This window comes from Ornithodoros turicata, unplaced genomic scaffold (genome assembly GCF_037126465.1).
Source record: "Ornithodoros turicata isolate Travis unplaced genomic scaffold, ASM3712646v1 Chromosome68, whole genome shotgun sequence".
Classification (NCBI taxonomy): Eukaryota; Metazoa; Arthropoda; class Arachnida; order Ixodida; family Argasidae; genus Ornithodoros; species Ornithodoros turicata.
Window position 1 is genome coordinate 164,214 of NW_026999389.1, and position 9,047 is coordinate 173,260.

The 9,047-nt window shown below is 43.1% G+C and overlaps 1 non-coding gene across 1 annotated transcript; it reads left to right on the plus strand.

Annotated features, from left to right (window-relative positions):
• The first annotated feature begins 4,047 nt into the window (after positions 1-4,047).
• On the plus strand, positions 4,048-4,247 carry LOC135374527 (U2 spliceosomal RNA). Its single transcript, XR_010416938.1, has one exon. It is a non-coding gene; the product is annotated as a U2 spliceosomal RNA (small nuclear RNA).
• Positions 4,248-9,047: the final 4,800 nt, after the last annotated feature.

Sequence of the window (9,047 nt, forward strand, 5' to 3'; positions counted from 1 at the left end):
AAAAAGGCGCGGCAGGTTGAGTCGATGTGTTCGGTTGCTCCAGCACAATGCCCCTGTCCACACGGCTTCTGTTGCCAAGGCTGCACTGAAGGAGTGCGGCTTCGAAGAAATCCACCACCCACCCTACAGTCCAGACTTGGCACCGAGTGACTACTTCCTGTTCTCAAACTTGAAAAGGGATCTCAGAGGACTGAGATTTCAAAACGATAGTGAGGTGCAAGAGGGAGCTTTCCAGCATTTTGGGGACGAACTTCTGACTATTTTTTCAAGGGTATAAGAATGCTGGTTGAAAGGTGTCAAAAGTGCATCGAAGTTAAGGGTGACTATGTCGAAAAGTGATACACTTCTTTCGTCTCTATGACTATTACAAGTTGGTCGGGCCGGAAACTTATGGAACCACTCTCATAGTTATGTCTCTGCTAAATACGTACTGCTCCCAGTGTAGAGTAACGTCTGGAGAGCTAACACTACTCCCAGCGTCCTGCTAACACCGTCAAGCTAGGTATGTCATTTGCTAACTACGAACTGCTCCCAGTGTCTAGTGTTCCCAGTGTAGAGCAACGTGTAGCTAGAATTACGTGATATCTCTCAGCCGTCAGTCTAGGTATCTCGTTCCTGACTACGTACTGCTCCCAGTGTCTAGTGCTCCCAGTGTAGTGGAGCGTGTCGCTATTATTACGTCATTGCTCCCAGTGTACAGTTTCTACTCTACTAACATCGTCTTACGTACAACCACTAGAAGTCAGCGGACCCAGAGTGTCGATTCTTAGCGACTGCGTTCAAAACTTGCCTACGATTCAGCAGAGTTCCCCAGGCATGGACGCGTACCCGGGTCATACTCGTCCACAAGAAGGGAAGCCGATGAGACATCAGCAACTGGCGCCCTATATCGCTCATTCGTACAGTAGCAAAGCTCTTCACTGAATGTCTCGCCGGTCGATTGCTCCAATGGGCCATGGAAAATGAAGTTTTATCGCCCTGCCAGAAAGCATTTGCCCGCTCGACGGCGTCTTAGACCAGGAAATAATGGACAGAGCAAGAACAGGACGGCAAGGCCTGTTTGCTGCATTCCTCGACTTCTCAAACACCTTCACATCTGTCCCGCACAATGTACTACCCGAAGCAGCAAGCATCGCAGGTGCAGGTGAAAGATTCTGCGCAATTATCACTGACGTGTACACTAGTAATACAGCTACGGTCGCCTGTGAGGACCAAACGACGGATCCCCTTCCAGTACTCTCAGGCATACGACAAGGGTCTCCTATTTAAATTGGTGGTGGATGTAATCATTAGAAACATCCAAGGGATAGTGAGCAGTACAACGTTTTTGCATATGCAGATGACACCACACCCTTGGCTGCCACACCAGAAGACCTTCAATCCCAAATTGACGCCATTAATTCTATGGCCAACGCACTTGGGCTCACACTGAATACCGTCAAGTGTCGCACAATACATATAACAGGGAAACATCCTGTTGGGTTGAAGCCCACAGGATTTACAGTAAATGGAGCACATATCCCAGTCATCCAGGAAGGCGAAACCTTCAACTACCTTGGACGCCCAGTGGGCTTGAGCCTGCTCCCCGATCACACGACAATCACTGAAGCGATACAGCTTGGTCTAAAGTTACTGTGTGTAAGGTTACTGTTACAGTTAAAGTGGCAGCGTATAGACGCCATCAAGACCTTTCTTTATCCCGGACTGAACTTTCCCATGCGGATGGGAGTCACTAATAAAACAGAGTGGAAGCGTCTTGACGACACTTTACGCCCACTAACGAAGAAGACCTTGTACCTGCCGAGGAGCGCCTGAAGTGACTATATCTATGCATGTTCCCGCGCTGGAGCCTGTGCAATACCAAATGCTGCAGAACTTCGTGACTTCTGTTGAATTGGCACGGCTTATAAACGTATCAAGTCGCCCGACAGTACTGTTGCTAACCTAGCAAGAGCTGAACTCGGCATGACAGCCAGCAGACGTGTCCAGAACAAAAGTGACGCTCCAGACATCGCAGCATACTTATCTGGGGAAAAGGAAAGCTGCGACGGACCATCAACACGCATAAGAAGCGTCTGGACCGAGGCACGAAAGGCATCCCAACGGATAAGCGCTATATGGGATTTCCAGGATCACGGGCCATATCTCACAAATGAAAACAAGATCATTTACCCATCACAAAGGAACAATGTCGTGTCGACGCTGCGCCAAGAGCTCACAGGCGCCCGCAAGAACAACTAAAAGCTCTGTCCAACCAGGGAAAATTCATGAAGTGTGTTACCTTGGACCGGTCCAGTTCACAATGAATTTGAACGGGTATGTTTACTCGCTTCGCAGACTGGCGATTTTCATCCATCGTGCACGTCTCAGTCAACTGCCCCTGAATGGAGCCCGACCATGGGACAATGGCAACAATCAGTGCAGAAGGTGCGGCGCAGAACAAGAAACACGTACGCCTTATGTAACAGACTGCTGTTTGTGCTACTCCACTGCATATACTGCTCGGCACAACAAAGTCGTACAACGAGTGAAGGATGCAGCAAAGGCGCGCTACAACGTAATTGCAGAAAGCCAAGTTGTCGGAGACACTGGACTGAAGCCCGATTTTTTTTTATTATAAAAGGGGAAGAAGCGATTGTGTATGAAGTCACAGTTGTATTTGACAGTCGATAAGAGGCGTTCTCCACACCAAGAGTACAAAAGGAAGAGAAATACCAAGTTTTCGCGATCATCTGCAGCGAAGGTTTCAGAAGGTGAAAGTGGAAGCACTGGTCAATGGCAGCCTGGGAAGCTGGGACCCGAAGAATGACAAGGGCCTCTCCCCGATTTGTTCAAAGTCATACTTTCGCCTCATGAAGAAACTGTGCCTCAGCAAAGTGATCTCAGCCACCAGAGACATTTATTATACGCGTGTGACAGGCATCCGGGCAGATCAATCGAACATGTAAATATATTTCTTCAACGTTTTTGTGTTTTTAGTGTTCATATGTCAGCCCACACATACTCAACGGGATAATAAGAAAATACAGACAATAAACTGTTGTCCCCGAGCACAACAGGGAAGGAATGACACGTCTATCCCATATATCATACTCAACAACGGCAGAACTAGTCGCCATACTACTCGCTCTTCGATATGTGGTTGCATGCCCGTCTGCAGCGCAATGGATCATATATAGCGATTCAAAGGCTGGACTACAAGCAATTATACCACTCCTGCGTAATGGGTGTATGCTACGCGTAGTGCACGACATTCTGACAGTGCACATGCAATCAAGTGATGCTGGCCATGATATCGTACTTCAATGGATTCCTGTACACGCAGGCATACGGGGGAATGCAGCGGCTGATGAAGTAGCGGATATAACACATCTGTCCTCATCAAAGCATCTGGTGCCGTACTCCAAAGCCGATGTGCAAGACATACTGAGGTCTCGTACACAGACTATGACTAGGCAGCAATGGCTACAAGGTGGCGCGAATCTCTCGTTGCTCCATCAAGTTGACCCGGATCTGAAATTTAGAGTTGCGTCCACCTTACCTCGGTCTATCCAGATGCTCTTGCACAGGTTCCGTCTGAACGTGCCATACAGGCGCCAATTTCTCCATAAAATTGGGAAGGCAGATTCAGCGAACTGTACACGTTGTGCAACCGTCGTGGACACTGAGCACATTCTCGTGCACTGCTCTAAATACGCAACTCAAAGGGCTACCATGAAATCAGTTCTCGACCGACTGGACAACCGCACCTATGACCTCGTAAAAGTGCTGGGTCCTTGGCCATCTGACAAGAGGGTGGCGCCTTGTCAGCACTTGTGACATTTATTCAGAGGTGTGCGTTGGGGTGAGTCTATTAGGACCATGTAATTCACTGTGCTGTAATTCACTACGTGAACCGGTGATGTTTGATTTTGGCCTTTGGCCGATAGTTATCGCGAAAGTGTGTGGGGGGGGGGAGGGGGGTTCTCTTTTATATTTATTTTTCATGGGGTGGGTTCTGTATATGGGAGTAACCGAATTTGTCGTTGTGACGAATTCAACCTCTCCCTAGTATTTTCAACATCAACGCCAACACCAACAGACAATAAACAAATTATGTTCATATCAGCTTAGTACCTGATGGGGGTCTTATTGGGCTCGTGATATCAATGCTATTTTTGCCACCAGACGGTGCGTCTCTAGCTCTCTTCGGCACCGTCACGTGTCGTCCTGGTATTGCACTCTCCTCCAGGCTCGGACCGCTTTTGTCCAATCGAAAGAAGGAATCGCACAACAAGGAAAATGCGCGTATCAATAGCTGTATCAACCGCTTGTTCTTCTCAGCACAACTCGTTCAGACTACGTTTATCAGATTGTGTTTACTGATACGTGTTCTATCTCTGCTCTGGATATCGACCTTGATTTTACGGCAAGACGAAATATAGGCATGAATCTGGCGACACAAGCTCACAAGCTGTAATGTAGTCCACGTCCACATTCGCACGACCCTCCCGAATCGACAGGAAGAATGTGCGCAATAAATTTCACTGGGGAGCAGCTTCATGACGACCGAAAAGTGAAGACTAAAGAAAGATATGAATGATGACTTGTAGAATTAAATATACACACAGAAGCAATATTACGCGACGGTCGTGTAAAAAAACACAAGTTCCGACCACCAAGGCGCTGAATCCATGCATTCTGACCAAGATTCGAATGTCGCGTAAGGGGAAAGTATGCAAGCTGCGCCGAAGACGCCGCCGCGCGTGTCGTTCGTAAAGCCTTCGGAACCCTGAAAGTGATGTGCAAAAGTAACCTCTTCTCGGCTTTTTCGGCTAAGATCAATTGTGCCTGCAAGAGTTATCAGTTCAATAAGTTCATCTAGCCTGGGGTCACGGAGTGTCCCCATCATTGTCATCAACGTCCCAGGGGTTTTCCACTTCGTTCGGTGAGCATGGCATGGTCAGTGTTACATAAGGCTTACGCCTTTAATATGTGTGTTCCAGCAGAGATTCCTGTTGAAGTCTTAGTACGCAAACTGCGTGAAGTTACCGGTCCTAAGGCTGTCCACTCACTTCAGCATCGAGGTGGTGAACGGTTTCAAACGGTGGTGCGGAACGAAGTCGCAAGGCAAAAGTGGAGTGAAGTAAATGAATTAGAGGTTGACGAAGGACAAGTCAACAGTGCAGCCACTTAGCCCAAACGTAGTTTTCATCACTACCATGTTGCTGCCCGCGTACGTGTCAGGCGGGCATTTCGAACTCGCCTTGTCGCCGTTTGGAAAGTCGAGTAATCAAAATTAGTCATCTGGGTTACAAAGATTCATTATTTCATGTACGTTTGTGTGCCGTGTGTTACGAAGACTATATGATTAGAAATGTAGACTTGGCCTGCACGTCATGCTCGTAAAATCTTTCGTTTGCATTGTGGCATCTGATAATAGATTCGCTTTTCGCGAAGGCTTCGTATTATCTCCATGGCACTGAACCCGAATACGATTGTAAAAGTCGATGACACTGTGTCGCGAACGCTTTGACTTATCCCGCCGCAATCAGTTATCTTGCCTTATTTCCCGTTGTGCCCTACCTTGGACGGCTCATTTTTCCCATCCAGTCATGCAAACGGAAAACTGTGTTGACAAAAATATTTATTTATTTGTTCCGCCCTCCAATCGGGTTGCTTGTCAAAGACGCATTTTCTTCTTCTTTTCCTATGTCTGGGCTAGGGCAACTGAGTGAGAAATATACATGCACTGTGGAATTTAATTCATGAAATATGATAAGTTTTCACAGGAGATTAGTGATCCTTTTTGTAATCATAGACTGATGTATCATGTCTCTAAATTTCAATGACCGATCCTTCTCCGGCAATTCTATCCTTCGGGTGTTGAACTTGTACAGAGTGTAGTCGAGTAAAACCTATTTGGTGGTCAGGTCTCATACCATATGAGAATTCTTACACAAACTGTGGAATACTCGTTTCCTTAGCGATCATTGTTCTCAGTCTAGCCATGCTAAATGTAAAGTGTTTTTCATTGTGATGCGAAGAATTCATTATAATGATGACAAAGATTACATTTATTGTTTCAGTTATACACTTGTCTATTTTGATAAATTACAGTTCTGTTTCAAACTCTGAAGTTTTCGTTTGTTGTCTTCATTGATGAATTCCGAAGACATTAAATAGTTTAATCTGATTAGTGGTCGCTTGAATCCAGCGTTGATCAACGCAGGCGCTATGTTGTCGCAGTGTCTGTATTGCTTCAACAACTTGCACTTTGTCGCCATGAACTTGCACAGTCTCTTATTGATGTTTCCTTTCTTTGTATGAAGATTCTTGAATGGCGTACAAGAGAGTATTAGATGAAAATCGTCCGGTGGTCCACCACAATTGATATGTTTGTTGAGTTTCAACAGGTGATAATACATCAGACCTTGCACGACAATATTGAACTTCTGTTGATTCGACATCGTTGCAGAGACTGGTTAAAAAAATAATTGCGTTGCCGTGGTAGAGGAACATATCACGTGACAAGATTTTATGTACTTTCCATCTCAGATATGTGTGTAATTTCAACAAATCCGTAATGAATCGTGCGATATAGACCGCTTGTATATGATAATTTTATCCGACTGCTTTCTTGATGAACGCAATGCCCATTGCAATGATTACAATTACATCTGGTCTAGTGTATTTCAATTCTTCGTTGGCAAACCTCAAAAACTCCGCCATCAATCCCAGTGGCCCTTCCGACGTTGATGTGCAGATATTTTTATAAGTATTGTGGATTCGGCATGTACATTCTTGCACCTTCACTTCTGTAGTTTGTACCATTTCTCCGAATACGACCATGTCTAGGACGTATTGAAATGCAGCGATAATGAAAACGTTTCGTGGCTCCTCCTTTTCGAAGCAGTTTTTTATCACATCTTCCCATGACTTATGGTATCGAGTACAAAATCTGTCTGTCTTTTCAATGTAGAGCAATTGTCTCTTCTGTTTTCAAGTGCACATCTACACTTAATTAAAAGCATATCTATGTTTATTTTATTGATTACAATTTTATTATCTGGTTTAGAATGCTATAATCTCCACCTGTCGTGAGAATTATTGTTTTGACTTTGTTTCAAGTATTCACTCGTCTGGTATTCTATGAGTTGTGAACTTACTGCCTGAAATAATTATTGTCTTGCATTTGTTTCAATTGTTCACTCGATTGACATAAGTAAGTACCTCTAAGGTGGGAATGCCTCATAACTCTGAGTTGCATTTCACATTTGATATTTCTGTTGCAAGATATTACAAAAACTGATGTAATTAAATTTGTTTCTCGTTTTTGATTGAGTATCGTTGCTACCAATGAATAATTTAAACTTTCTCTACATGTTCAATAACAATATCGCATCTCTACAAACTTATTCGACTTGTCAACCACTTTGATGAAAGATTTCCGTTTCAGGGAAAGGATGCGAAAAGATACTGACCCCCGCGAGTGATATCGACATCTATTTGCGCTGCACAATAAAATATATCGCCTTTGAACTCTCTTACCTTACCTCTAGAGCGCCTCGTTTGCTGGACGAAGTAATATAGCCCCTAACCCTTTGAGTGATAAAGCATGCGCGGTGCTATGGTCACATAGATAGAGACATAAAGTCTACCGGCTTTGAGGAAAAGAGTGAAAACCGTGCATATTTCGTATGTCTTGGATACCTCCATCAAGGCTCGTAGTGTTTGTTACAATGAAAATTGTATATTGATTGATTTTGTGATGGTTCAATGATAGATTATTTTCCTTTGTTGATGTTTATGTGTCGCCGCGTGTTCCTCTGTCCTTCAGCGTTAAGTCTGTGCTATTTCCTCTTTTCATAGATTGATTAGCTATTATTTCTCTATGTGTTGGATGGTGGGCAGGTTTGGTCCTCTATTAATTGTAGCTGTTGATTGTGTTGTTTCTCGTTATTTCCTTACGTCTATGCTGTTCACTTAATAAGAAATTAAAAGTTGAGTAATGTTGGAATATGAAACTGAGATTCCCTATTGGGCTCGAAATGTTATGACAGATATTCACGCTATGCAATGATGGTTCTCACGTCTCAGACTTTTTATAATACAATTTGTAATTTGATTGTCATCATATTGATTAAGAATATCTTCCTTGTACTGGTATAGATTTTATTTCCTCGTGTGTTCTCGTCGTTCGTGTTCTGTTTGTTGGCTAGGAACGTGCTATGTGGTGAAGTTCATTTTTAACATGTCTATTTTTTATGAGTTCGATTTTTTCTTCTGATTTTCTGAATGATAGGTTACTCTGTTGTTTGATTATGAATATCTGCTTTGTAGTGGTATAGATTTTATTTCCTCTTGTGTTTGTGTCGTTCTTGTTGTTCGTGTTCCGTGGTCTTCGATACATCTGTTGGCAGCTGTCTTCAAAAAATCAGGGTAGAAATCATCAGATGTGGTTGTTGGCTAGGAGCGTGCTATGTGGTGAAGTTCATTTTTAACATGTCTATTTTCTGATGAGTTTGATTTTTTCTTCTTCTGATGTTCTGAATGGTAGATTACTATATTGTTTTGATTAATCAATGTAGTGGTATAGATTTTATTTCATCTTTTGTTCGTGTCCCATAGTCTTCCAGGGTCTGTGCTGTTCACATTTAACTACATACAACTATCAGAACTTCCCGCTATTGCACTGATTGTTCTCACGAATAGGAATAATTAGACTTTTTATAATACAATTTGTAATTTTGTTTATAATCATATTGATTAAGAATATCTTCTTTGATTAAATGTGGTGATCGTTTTTTCGTTTTGATATGGTGTAGCTATTATTTCCCTACATGCCTATGATTGATTCTATATTAATGCTATGTGTTGATTCGAATTATTGCCTTATGTCTGCGCTATTCACTTCAATAGAAATTTATTACTTAAATTTGTGTCATATTGGAATATTAAACTTAGCTATTGTGCTTGAAATTACTTACATCTATCAGGTTCTCACATCTCAGACTTTTTATAATAAAACTTGTAATTTTGATTGTAATCGTATTGATCAAGAATAT